This window comes from Sarcophilus harrisii, chromosome 3 (assembly GCF_902635505.1).
Source record: "Sarcophilus harrisii chromosome 3, mSarHar1.11, whole genome shotgun sequence".
NCBI lineage: Eukaryota > Metazoa > Chordata > Mammalia > Dasyuromorphia > Dasyuridae > Sarcophilus > Sarcophilus harrisii.
In genome coordinates, this window is record NC_045428.1 from 294640998 (window position 1) to 294655037 (window position 14040).

General features: G+C 36.4%; 1 protein-coding gene across 19 annotated transcripts in view; it reads right to left on the reverse strand.

Annotated features, from left to right (window-relative positions):
• ZBTB20 (zinc finger and BTB domain containing 20) overlaps nucleotides 1–14040 on the reverse strand; it is a 1022251-nt gene that overhangs the window by 353797 nt on the left and 654414 nt on the right. The window lies entirely within an intron of this gene.

Consider the following 14040-nt stretch of genomic DNA (forward strand, 5'->3'; position numbering starts at 1 on the left):
TTATTCACAGATTCAGATGAACAACTCCACTTTGGTACATTCCACTCACTGTGGTTAATTCATTTTTGCTGCCTTGTCTGTTGCAGGCAAACAGATTTGACCAGAAGTGAGCAGACTGAGAGTTCACTAAAACAAAACAAAACAATAGGCACTCAGGCCACTTGTATTTGTGCCTCCAAGACTATATGAACAATCACAATAACAAAGTACAATCCATATTCTTTCATTCACATTTTAGAAATTTAAAAATAGATATACAAAAGTGCTACACAATGACTTAAGAGCTATGTGATAGTGTTTCACATATGAGAGGCATTCACCCTGGTATAATACAAAGAACACTTATACTTAGCAGTTAGAAAATCCCTGGGTTGCAGTCACCTATTTCCATCATTTCCCACTGTGACTATGTCACTTACCCTCTCTGAGCCTCAGTTTTCCTCATTTATAAATTGGAAAGGTGGTACTGTAAAGTTGAAAGAACACTGAATTGGAAGTCAATAAACCTGGATTCTGTTCCTAGCTTGACCATTAATGTAATGTATAACTGAGGAAATTGCTTCCCCTTTCTCAGCTTCAGTTGCCTAATATATAAAATAAGGAGATTAGTTTAGATGATCTCTAAAATCCTTCTCAGTTCTAACATTCATTTTCTATATCTATATCACAGAGCTACTATGAGAATAAAATGAGATAATGGAGATGACAATGCTGTGTAAACCTAAATTATTAATATAATTATTTCCTTAAAAAGAAAGGTAACACAAAAGCTATAAACAGAAAAACTGGGGTGAGGAGCTTGCCTCAGTTATCGATATTTCCTTTCTCACTGTTTCTAAAAATCAATATTTGTCCCCCTGTAATTACTTACTTTTTTGGTTCCTTATCTGAAAGATTTTATTTCACACAAGTAAATATGTATAACAGATGTTTGGTACTATGTCTGGTTTATCATTTCCATCTCATGAAAATTTACATATCTTTAATGGGACTAATGCGATTTCATTTTAATTTTCTTTCTCCCATGCTACATGCCAAGGCAACATTCTAAAAAAATGCAGAAGATGAATCAACTTTGTTCTGCTCTGGAAAGTACATATTGATGATCACTGGTAGTGCTATCCTTAGATATATGACCATGCTTCCAAGAACATCAAAAATGTCCCTAGATCTTCAAAATTTCTCCTCTGAGACAATGCGAGTATTTATATTCCCCCTAGAGCAGCAATTTTCAGATTTCTTGGTCTTAGGATCACTTTCTGCTCTTAAAAATTATTGAGAATTCCCCAAAGAGTGTTTGCTTATGTGGATCATCTGTAGTAAAAATGTAAATATCTTAGCATTAATATAAAAATAGTTTTGACCTTGGGTACCTCCAGGAGTCCCTATATCACATTTTGAGAACCATTACCCTAGAGCATAAGTGACTGGTATAAAATCCTTTTCTGAAAAGCTGCTTTTGATAAAGGAGAAGAAGGGAGAGAACATTGAGCACAATTAGATGCCAAAAGTGGAGATAAGGACAATGAAGTAGGGAGAAAGACACATGAAAAGAGAAAGGTGGCATAAAAGTGGCACAGTGGATAGAGCAGTGGGCCTATGAATGGGACTGATTGGATGAAGTATTTCTTAGTATTGAGTCACATGATCCCTGTTTCCAGAACTGGGACCTTGAGGAGATCATTTGATCTCTGGAGAAATGAACTTTGAACCTGAGATACAGGAAGTTGAAGAAAGTGACATGACCTGTTGGAGGCAGCCAACATTGGTGACCATTGGTCAAGGATGGTTACATCTTGTTAGTCTATCCAATAAGAAGGCTCGAGTCTTTTGCTTTTAAACCCTGGACAAGCCAGAAGCAGGTCAGGTTCCAGGAGCACATGGCGAGAGTTGGGATGGCTCCCAGGTGTGTGTCTGGGCCTCTCCCTGCAGGGATTAAATAAATGTTTTCTCTTTGTACCTGATGTCTCCAATTAGTTAACTGGAGTGGGAGGGGGTCTTGCACTTGACCGTCCCACACACCTAGAATCAGGAAGACCCTGAATACAAATCTCACCTCAGATATACTTGTTATGTGACCCTAGGCAAGTCCTTTAACCTTGTCTGCCTCGGTTTCCCCATCTGTAAAATGACCTGGAAAAGGAAATGGCAAACCACTCCAGTATCTTTGCCAAGAAAACCCTAAATGGGTATACAGAGAGTCAGACAGGACTGAAATAAATAAACAACAATAAAAAGTAGACAGGTAATATATGAAGACTTGGCCCACTTCAAAGTTCTGCCAAAGGCAAGTTAAATGGCACTATCCAGGCTTACTATTTTGAAAACAACCTCTACCAGGGGTCCTCAAACTATGGCCCGCAGGCCAGATGCAGTAGCTGAGGACGTTTATCCCCCTCACCCAGGGCTATAAAGTTTCTTTATTTAAAGGCCCACAAAACAAAGTTTTTGTTTTTACTATAGTCCGGCCCTCCAACAGTCCGAGGGACAGTGAAATGGCCCCCTATTTAAAAAGTTTGAGGACCCCTAGAGTCTAAACTGTTGGTTGTATCTTCTTTCTACCCCAACCTCCCCACATTTGATTTAGGTCACATTATAGTCATTCACTACAGCTGCAAACTGTCTTTGGGAGTTTCTTTTGTCTGTGTATGTTATCTCCAATGACTGTGAAAGAATGAGACCTCGTGCAATACCAAAGCATAAAATGAGGGGATGGCATTTGGGTTAGTGAGCAACAGTGAAATGGACAAGCATGTCCATTCTATTTGACTGTGCTCTTGTGTCAGCTGGCTTTTCTCCTGTAACCCACTATACTTACCCTGTCAGTTGTTTTTACTAGCACATGCCTTTTTAATCAGCCTTCCTGGGGTCTGTATTTGATTATGCCATAGCATTTGTGTTCTATTTTGATTCTATTGTACTGTGCCCTGTGGTGTTAGCAGGAAAGGTGTTATTTATGAAATGAAATTCTATTGTATTGCCACTTGGATTCAAAGAGGACATATAATATTAATATGTAATTTATTTAATAATATATTGAACCTATTCAATCAATTTCTCAATAAGATTGGAGACAAGAGAGAGGCAGGTGGTTCGGCTATCAGGTAATAGGACTTGTAATGAGTATTAGTGATCACCTGAACCATCTTTATCATAGCTCCGTTATTTAAAACTGGCACACATTCTTTCCCCCTCAGCATCAGGGATACATTCTAGAAGGAGACTGCCTTTCTTTAGCCAGATTAGTATAGGGTGCATCAGTTTAAATATTCAAATATGCAGGTCCCACATTTGTCATTGGCTTCTGATGGAATGTTTTCAATTTAGGACTATGGTACTACTGAAACCAGATATGGGTATGGTATTGTCGCCATCTTCACTTTATCTTTCTCTCCTTCAATCCCCTCTAACACTTCATGTTCGTCTCATTCTTATCCTCCTGTGCTATATATTGTTGTTATTTGTTGTACATGCCATCTCCTCAATCAGACTATAAGCTTTTTTTAGGAAAGGTTGTGTCCTATTCAACCAGTATCCTATGGAGCCCAAAACACAAACTCTTGTACAAAGTTGCTCCCTGAAGGAAGAAATGTTAAAGGGAAGGAGAGGGGAGGAGAGGAAGAAAGAGAAAAGAGAGGCACAAATTTATAGAGTATTGCTTTCACAATTGACAAAAGAAGTGCTGTAAATTTTCTTTCAGTGTTCTCTCTCTTAAAAATGGGCTGGGTGCATTCCAGTAACCAGAACAAGAAGCTGAATTTCTCGGGTGATAACCCTGGAAGGTTATTAGGATAAGTTTGAATGAAAGTACATTATAATTTACTATGCATGGGACCAATTCCTTGTGGGCTAGCTTAGTGCTGTCTCTACCTCATTTTTTTTTTTTACCTTTGTCTTCAATTTTCATTTAAACCAATGACCTTGTGTCACTATTAGGCTCACCCACATGCCTGTACTGTCACTTCATATTCGATTTATGTTTTCCTTTGATTATTTTAAACCACTTACTCAAACTGAAATTTGGGTAAGAGTAAGGCAGGACCAAGTGTTGAATATTTATCTCAGAGGTTGAATATGTGACAAAGAATAGGAATAATGGGTTAAGCTTCTCAGAGTCAGAGTTCCTAGGTTCTATTCTTGACTCAATGACTGACTCATTATACAATTTGGGTAGATCACATAATCTCTGTGTGCCTTAGCTTGAGAATAACAACATTTGTCCTCTACCGGTACAATGATGAATGAGATTGCAATTGCTTACAGGTTTTAAAATATTAGGAATGAAAATCATACACCTTAATTAAATAGCACTATGAAAGTCACAGTTCAAGTAACCTTCATTGTTCTTAAAGCCCAAGAATGAGAGACTCTTATTTTAGAGAATAGGTCAAGTTATATCACTGTGGAGTAAGAAAAACCTGAATTTACATTTAGCTACTGACTAGCTGTCTGACCTTAGGCAAGTCAGTTACTCTCTGTCTCAATTTCCTCATCTGTAAAAACGAGGATAATAGCATCTTCCTCTTAGGTTGGTATAAAGAGAAAATGAGGAAAGTATTTGTAAAATGTATTGAAAGCTATAAAATTGTATTTAAATGCTAGTTATCAATACTATTATTGTCATTCACCCTACTTATGCCTACTACTATTAGTAGAAAACCCATATTAGTTGAATTAATGAATCAGAATGTGAGCCAGATATGAACAAGGCCCAACTACCTTCACTGAATCAAGCAGTCACTAAAGATATTTCAACTTGTTCAAGATTGATTAAGGGATTAAGTCACATCCCATGGAACCTGTATAAAACAGTAAAGTTGTTCAAAATTGAGGATATAAATGTCTGGTGAAAGTCTTAAGCCAAACTCCTGACAAGGACTGACGTGGGAAGTAAAGGGTTGAGGGAGTAATATAGAGTGAGAGGAAGGAAACTGGGCCTCGATTCAGTCTCCATCTCCTTTTCCACCCTCCACATTCTGAACAGAGAAGAATCTTGGGACTTATCAGGAAATCCAGGTATTCTGTACTTCACATAGATGCCCTAGTCCTAACATGGCTGATATTCTAGAATGGTTGATACAAGCTACATAAAGTCAGAGCACAAAAGGGACAGATTGAGCAGCTTTGTGACTATAAGGAGCTCAGAAGAATATCAACATCATGTTTAAGGGAAATTTCATGACTGTCCTACAAAGGAGAGAAAAGGATTTCCAGAAACAAAAATAAGTAATGCTTTTATCTTTTTAGACTCTCCAGACAACCTTACATTTTTTGTTCTTAATAGAACTGTTTCTTTGTGTCATTAAAATTTCATCTTAAGAGCTTGTAGAATTTTAGGCCAAGAGATCCTTTATATCTCTTCTCTGAACGCATTGAAATCTGCTCTCCCCAAATCCAGAGAACACCTAGGACTGTGGCCACCTTTTCCAATTCTCTATTAAAAGTCTAAAGATGAAATGATCCATTGCCCCAAGATTCCAACTGTTTTCATCCCAGAAACTTGTTCTTCCTCCTTGGTAAGAACTTCTTTGGCAAGCCTTCTCTATCGATATCCTCTTCATTTTAGTATCTTTCCTCTGTTAATTATTTCCTATTGATATTTATGGATAGCTTGTTGGACATACTTGTCTGCTTATTATTTCCCCCATTATTCTGTGAACCTTTCTTTATATTCCTATCTACGTCTTAACTCAGTGCCTGGTCTTCAGAAGACATACATAAATGCTTGATTGACCTACTTTCTTGGACTCAATGTAGTGGTAGGAAAGTATGTATCAGATGTTCTGGAGAATGTTTTATACTCTTTCTTCTTACTATACAATTTTCATAGAGTTATCTTCATAAAAGGGTATTTACTCCTTTCTAAAGGCTAAGTAAGCAAGACTGCTAGTTATATAAGGAGAGAAGCCACTGCCAGGGATTAATAAAATAAACAGGATTAAAAATATATCCTCTTCAACTCCTCATATCAACTCCTCATATCCTCATTCAACACCTCATGATCTGGGTGGGCAGTCTTAGGTGGGACTGAGACTACCAGTGCCAATAGGTGTTGGGGAAGTCATCTTGGAGCTATGTGGCACTAGCCAATGAATGGACCGTTACCAACTGTGTGGGATGAAGTGCTAGATCCCCCTGACCCAAAGTGACTAAAGTGACTACTTGGAGGCAGATCTATATACCAACAGAAAGCATTTATTTGGTCCTTGATAGAAGCGGTCGAAGCACATCAACTGGACAGTCTAGTATGGTATATGGCACATGGCAGAAACAGAATAGATTATATAGCAGAAAAGATGCAGATACAACCCCTTCCTAATTTTTAAATTCATTGGATGGACTGAAAAGGAAGTAACCATTAACCAAAAATCAAAACACTGTCTACTTCCTGGGGGTTATGTGAATTCCCAAAGCTTCGACCTAGGGTTTGACCTTTTCTGCCTGACAGCTCTCTGAGAATAGGGATTACGTGACTTCCTGAAATTTAGGCCTAAAGTCTGACCTACTCTATCCTACAGTATTCTAAGGAATATTCACTGGTCCCATTCACAACCTAATTCAATTGATGGGAAAAATCTTGTTCCTCCATTCAGACACACACACACAAATTATTAGCAGTCTTTGGTGCAAAACTGTACAACTTGAAGTTGAAGAATCAAGGAATAGGAATATTAGAGTAATAAGGGATCTCTGAGATCACCTAGCCCATCTTCTTCATTTTACAAGTAAAGAAAAGTGATCTAGACCAGGTTATATGATAAGATTTTTATTTAGATGTTTCTAAAGCTGATGGTCAGGTCCATAGTTCAAAACCCATTAGGGATTTTAATTGTGTTGAGCTTGAAATGATATGCACTATTGATTCTTACACTATCTTAAAATACTTAAGGCAAAAGCAAAATGCCATGATATCTCTTCAGTTCAGAGTTCTAGTCATTCATCATGGGCTTCCTCTATTCCATGGAGTTGATCTTGAGTTCCTGAAGGTTATGCCAGCTAAACATAGGCTCTGGCAATGTGGAAAGACTTTACATACAGACTTGGAATATTTTCTATCTTTAAATAGCTTATTACTAAATTGGCCACAGGATGATAAAATTTGGGGTCATGGCGATTCTCAAAGGCAATTCATTAAGGAATAGAAAGGTCTTTGACAAACCCAAAGATCCCAGCTTTTGGGATAAGAACTTACTGTTTGATAAAAATTGCTGGGAAAATTGGAAACTAATATGGCAGAAACTAGGCATTGATCCATACTTAACACCGTACACCAAGATAAGGTCAAAATGGGTTCATGACCTAGGCATAAAGAATGAAATTATTAATAAATTAGAGGAACATAGGATAGTTTACCTCTCAGACCTGTGGAAGGGGAAGGTCTTTATGACCAAAGCAGAACTAGAGATCATTACTGATCACAAAATAGAAAATTTCGATTATACCAAACTGAAAAGTTTTTGTACAAACAAAACTAATGCAGACAAGATTAGAAGGGAAGCAATAAACTGGGAAAATATTTTTACAGTCAAAGGTTCTGATAAAGGCCTCATTTCCAAAATATATAGAGAATTAACTCTAATTTATAAAAAATCAAGCCATTCTCCAATTGAAAAATGGTCAAAGGATATGAACAGACAATTCTCAGATGAAGAAATTGAAACTATTTCTAGTCATATGAAAAGATGCTCCAAGTCATTATTAATCAGAGAAATGCAAATTAAGACAACTCTAAGATACCACTACACACCTGTCAGATTGGCTAAAATGACAGGAAAAAATAATGATGATTGTTGGAGGGGATGTGGGAAAACTGGGACATTGATTCATTGTTGGTGGAGTTGTGAACGAATCCAACCATTTTGGAGAGTAGTTTGGATCTATGCTCAAAAAGTTATCAAACTGTGCATACCCTTTGATCCAGCAGTGTTACTACTGGGATTATATCCCAAAGAGATTATAAAGAAGGGAAAGGGACCTGTATGTGCACGAATGTTTGTGGCAGCCCTTTTTGTAGTGGCTAGAAACTGGAAACTGAATGGATGTCCATCAGTTGGAGAATGGCTGAATAAATTGTGGTATATGAAAATTATGGAATATTACTGTTCTGTAAGAAATGACCAACAGGATGATTTCAGAAAGGCCTGGAGAGACTTACACGAACTGATGCTGAGTGAAATGAGCAGGACCAAGAGATCATTATATACTTCTACAACAATACTAGATGATGACCAGTTCTGATGGATCAGGCCATCCTCAGCAACGAGATCAACCAAATCATTTTTAATGGAGCAGTAATGAACTGAACTAGCTATACCCAGAAAAAGAACTCTGGGAGATGACTAAAAACCATTACATTGAATTCCCAATCCCTATAGTTATGCACACCTGCATTTTTGATTTCCTTCACAAGCTAATTGTACAATAATTCAGAGTCTGATTCTTTTTGTACAGAAAAATAATGTTTTGGTCATGTATACTTATTGTGTATCTAAGTTATATTTTAATATATTTTAACATCTACTGGTCATCCTGACATTTAGGGGACGGGGTGGGGGGGTAAGAGGTGAAAAATTGGAACAAGAGGTTTGGCAATTGTTAATGCTGTAAAGTTACCTATGTATATATCCTGTAAATAAAAGGCTATTAAATAAAAAAAAAAAAAAAAAGGAATAGAAAGGATATGATCTGTGTTCATAGAGGAACTTTTAACAAAGAAATTATAGATCTCTGAAGTATTCAAATATAACTTGGCATAGAAATGCTAGAGTTTTTTAAAAAAGAAAAAGATAAAATCAGATTCTCATTAGATTAAGCCACTGGTAAACTACATAAGTAGACATCCTAGATGTCATCATGATATTTAACTCCTACAGCTTCAATATTACTCTACTTATCAATCAGTACAAGATGCATATTTGAACCTAAAATGAAAGCCCCAGGGAAAAGTATAATGTAAGAAACATGAAAGGAAGAGGAATTCATACTTCTGGATTTAATACATCAAACTCTCAATTTCTTTTTCTTATTATTACTACCACATGGTATGAAGAGTTTAAATTCTGAGTTCCCAAGAGAAAAAAATTGAGATCTAGTTACCTTTGTTACTTGAAAAATAAATAGATCCACAATACAAGAGGGAAACATCTTTGCAGGGGGGCAATATAAGTACTAACTGTATATACTAACTCATTTGATCCTTTGACAGCTGGTTGCCCATTCCCCAACAAATATGTCAAACCTTTTTTTTTTCCTGACTTCCTTAAAGCTTAAAAATATAACTAAAGTCATTTTCTTTCTCAACATACCCTAAGAGATATTTTTTTTATAATGGACATTCTATGTTAGAAATTATAATTCTGTTTCTTTTCCTCTCACTCTCTTCTAAAACTCTTTGAAATATGGTTTCTAATCACACCATTCAACTGAATCTGTTCTCTTCAAAAAGTATCAGTGATTTTTTAATTGCCACATCTAATGGCAAACATCAATTCTCAACCCTCTTGACCCTTTGCAGCATTTAATACTGATGACCACTGTTTGCTGAATACTCTTCTGTCTCAATTTTCATGACTCTTATCTGTCTGGATTCTTTTGCTTCTTGTCTCACTGCCCCTTCTTAATCTACTTTGCTGAAATTTCATCTATATCATGCCTTCTAATTGTAGGTATGCCCCAAAGTTCTGTCCCAGGCTCTCTTCTCTTTCCTTTCTACTCTACACTTGCTCATTTGATGACCATATCATCTCGAGATAATTCAATTATTATCAGTAGATGATTCTCAGATGTATTTACTGAGCTATTCTCTTTCTTGGAGCAGCTCAGTGATATAGTAGATACAGTGATGGTCCTGTAGTCATGAGGACATGAGTTCAAATGCAATCTCAGACATTTGCTAACTCTGTGACTCTGGGCAAGTCACTTTATTTACCTCAGTTTCTTCATCCATAAAATGAGCTGGAGTAGAGAATGGTAAACCATTCCAATATCTTTGCAAGAAAACCCCACATGACATCACAAATTGTAGGAAATGATTGAAACAACTAAGCAAAGAAAGTAATAGAAAAAAATATTAATGTTAAACTTTAAAGTCTGGTGTATAGATACATTATTTTCCCTTTCTTCCTCTGAATGGGAAATGTTGGATATTTCTTCAAAAGGAAACTATAAATGAACCAACCTATAGAATTGGATTCCCATTTTCCCCTGCTTTTCCTCCCTGATAAACAGTTCCCAGAATATGGGTGGATGAACAATTCTGGGAATGTACAGAATAAACTGATCTAGTCCATATCTACCCATCCCATATATTGACAACACATATCTCAGGGTCAGCAATATGTTGCTTCCCAGTTTCCCCAAAGATGTAACACCTTTTTTCCCAGCCAATGTCAGATTGTTTTAATGAGTTACGTTTTCTAATATAGTTTTTTTTTAAACTAGTTTTCGCCTTTAGAATGTAAGGCCATATTCTCAGCCAAAGAGGATGAGCCAGCAAGGGTGGGGGAAAGTAATATTGTTTTAGGGAACATATATATTGCTTATGATGGTTATGCTCAGGGTCTCACTTTTACCTTTTATATCGTGAGAGTGACACCTGATTCTCATGAGAAACGAATAATACTTTTTCTTTATACCTTGAGAGATCTCTGAAAGTTACTGGGTGGGTTGCGTATCCCTCTCCAAGCAGGTTATTAAATATTTACCAGTATACTACTGAACCCTAGAGTTCACTTAATCTAGGGATAGGCAAATTATATCCTGAGGGACATATTCCCCCATTTTGGTTTTGGACCACCAATACATAATTAAATATAATAAATTTACATAATTAAATATAATAAAGGTTTATTTAAACATCTAAATGCCACTCAAAGCTGAGGCCACATAAAAACAAGCCAACTACTTCACTTTATAGGCTAGGTAAAGAGAGAAAATGATTGGTCAGATCTACCAATTAATAAGTGTAATAATATATCCTGATCTAGGGATTGGGAATTCCTTTTAGTATAGACATTGTGCTATTAGTGAATTAGCTAATTTGTGAATGCTGTCAGTGGATGCCAAGAGTCTAATTGGCATTAGATGCCCCAAGTATGGAATCTGGTGTAGAGAGTACATTTGGCTCTTTGAGACCCCAGTTTTCTCACTTGGAAATGAAAAGGCCCTCCAATACCCTTTGAGCTACAAATATATGAAAAATCTAAGGAAAATGTGGCTCATATTATAAAAACTGCTCAATGCAGGCTTGATTCTTTGTTCAGAGACCATGGACCGACCTATGGTGGCAAAGTTAAAAAAAATAATTCACTAAACATTTAGTAAAGGTCAATTACATGGCAGGCATTCTGTTAAGGGCCAAAAAGGCCCTTACCAAAAAGGGAAGGGGAGGCAAAAAATAGACCTTGCCTTATAGGAGCTTGCAGTCAAATGAGGGAAACAACATGCAAACATATGCAAATATATACAAAGCAAGCTATATGAAGGATAAACAAGAAATAATTTAACACAAGGAAAGCACTAGGATTTGGAGAAAGCTTCTTGTAAAAAATCGAGATTTTAGTTGGGATTTATAAGAAGCCATTAGTCAAGCAAAGGGAGAACATTCCAAGCATGAGAGACAGCCAGAAAACATTGATCACAGAAAATTGGGAAGATAGCTAGATTAGTTATGAAGGGACAAGAGGCAGTTGCAAACAGGTGACCAAAGGGAAGAGAAGACAGATAGAGTAAGAAAGTCTGGAAAGGTCATTTGGTTATTGGTGTATTCCTTTTTGTATTAGAAATTTTCTACTTATTACTGATCAATGGTACCTAGTTAAGAGGGTAGCTCTAAATCGAGATAATCCTCAAAAAAGGGTAATCCAAATTATCTGGATAATAAAAAGCCTCAGAGTAGTATTTAATTTAAAGTCATAATTTTTACATATTAAAAAAATTATGTTCAACAACTCTGAGATACCACTATATACCTGTCAGATTGGCTAGACTGACAGAGAAAGATAATGCAGAATGTTGGAGGGAAAACTGGTGGGAAAACTGGGACACTGATGCATTGTTGGTGGAATTGTGAATACATCCAGCCATTCTGGAAAGCAATTTGGAACTATACTCAAAAAGTTATCAAACTGTGCACACCCTTTGATCCAGCAGTGTTACTACTGGGCTTATATCCCAAAGAGATCTTAAAGAAGGGAAAGGGACCTGTATGTGCAAGAATGTTTGTGGCAGCGCTATTTGTAGTGACCAGAAATTGGAAACTGAGTGGATGCCCATCAATTGGAGAATGGCTGAATAAATTGTGGTATATGAATATTATGGAATATTATTGTTCTATAACAAATGACCAACAGGATGATTTCAGAAAGGCCTGGAGAGACTTAAACGAACTGATGCTGAGTGAAGCAAGCAGGACCAGGAGATCATTATATACTTCAGCAACAATACTATATGATGTTCAATTCTGAGGGGCGCGGCCCTCTTCAGTGATGAGATGAACCAAATCAGTTCCAATAGAGCAGTAATGAATTAAACCAGCTACACCCAGAGAAAGAATTCTGGGAGATGACTATGAACCACTACATAGAATTCCCAATCCCTCTATTTTTGTCCACCTGCATTTTTGATTTCCTTCACAGGTTAATTGTACACGATTTCAAACTCCAATTCTTTTTGTACAGCAAAATAATTGTATGAACAAGTATACATATATTGTATTTAACTTATGTTTTTAACATGTTTAACATGTATTGGTCAACCTGCCATCTGGGGGAGGAAGGAGAGGGAAGGAAGGGAAAAATCAGAACAAAGGGTTTTGCAACTGTCAATGCTGAAAAATTACCCATGCATATATATCTTGTAAATAAAAAGCTATAATAAAAAATAAAATAAAATTTAATAAAAAGAAAAAAGAAAAAGAAAAAATTAGGTTCATTAGGCATTTCTCATACATAATGATTTTATCATTTAGATGCATGTAGCAAGGTACAGATTTGCATGTGAATAATAATAGATTACATATTTATGGTACTTTAAAGTTAGAAGATGTGGGTTTGAATTTTGACTTTGCTAACTGCTTGGACAAGGGCAGGGGGTAAATGTTTTAACAACTGGTTTGCTAGAAGTGCTCCCCCCCCTACCCCCCGCAACCTGTGCCAACACATCTTAAAGTTTAATCTGTATTATTAACATTTTCTTTATTACTTTCTTAAATCTAGATAACTAACAACACAACAATCAACTCTTGATTTGTAAATCTGGTGTATTTTTAAGATATAAATGCTCATACTGAAAACTGATTTACTACTGTAAAAAAAAAAAAAATAACCAACAGCTCGAGCTGGCTCCAGCACAGCCCTGGAAGGAACTTCCTTTCTCTAAGACAGTTTTTTAACCTATAAAGTGAGAGAATTGGAGTAATGCTCTCCAAGGTCCCTTACAGCTCTAAATATATGATCCTGTGATTCAAAGGGGGTGGTGAAAGTGACATTTGAGATTAAAATAGGAAACCATATAAACAGAAACTATTATAACCTGTCCTTCAGTTTCTATTCACAATAACAACAAATTTTAAATTGCTTTCCAAAACACAAAGAAAAAAATCTTTTCAGTGAGAGGCAGCACATTAGATGGAGTCTCACAAAGATTAATGTTTTAAGCAGGAAAATGCTATTAGCAATGTTTCTGTTAAATCCACAGAAGTATGAAGAAGACATGCTAGGCAGTACCAGCTCCTTTAAAAATACAAAGTAAGGAAACAGTACTTGTCAAATGACAGTGGGAACAAGACATTTTCTCTGCCCCTTAGGTGGTAGCATGACTGTGACTCACCCAAAGGCCTCAGACTACTTCACTTGCTAATTAGCTTCCCAAATCTTTCACCTGAGGTTTGAACCCAAGAGTGAGGAAGTTATTACAACATTTGATTTTGGAGAAAAGACTCCATCAGCTGGGACAAAAGTTTTTTTTTTTTTTTTTTCTTTTTCCAACCTTGTCCAATATTACAAGTAAGTTGGGTTGTTGAGAGAAGAAAGTGACTGATGG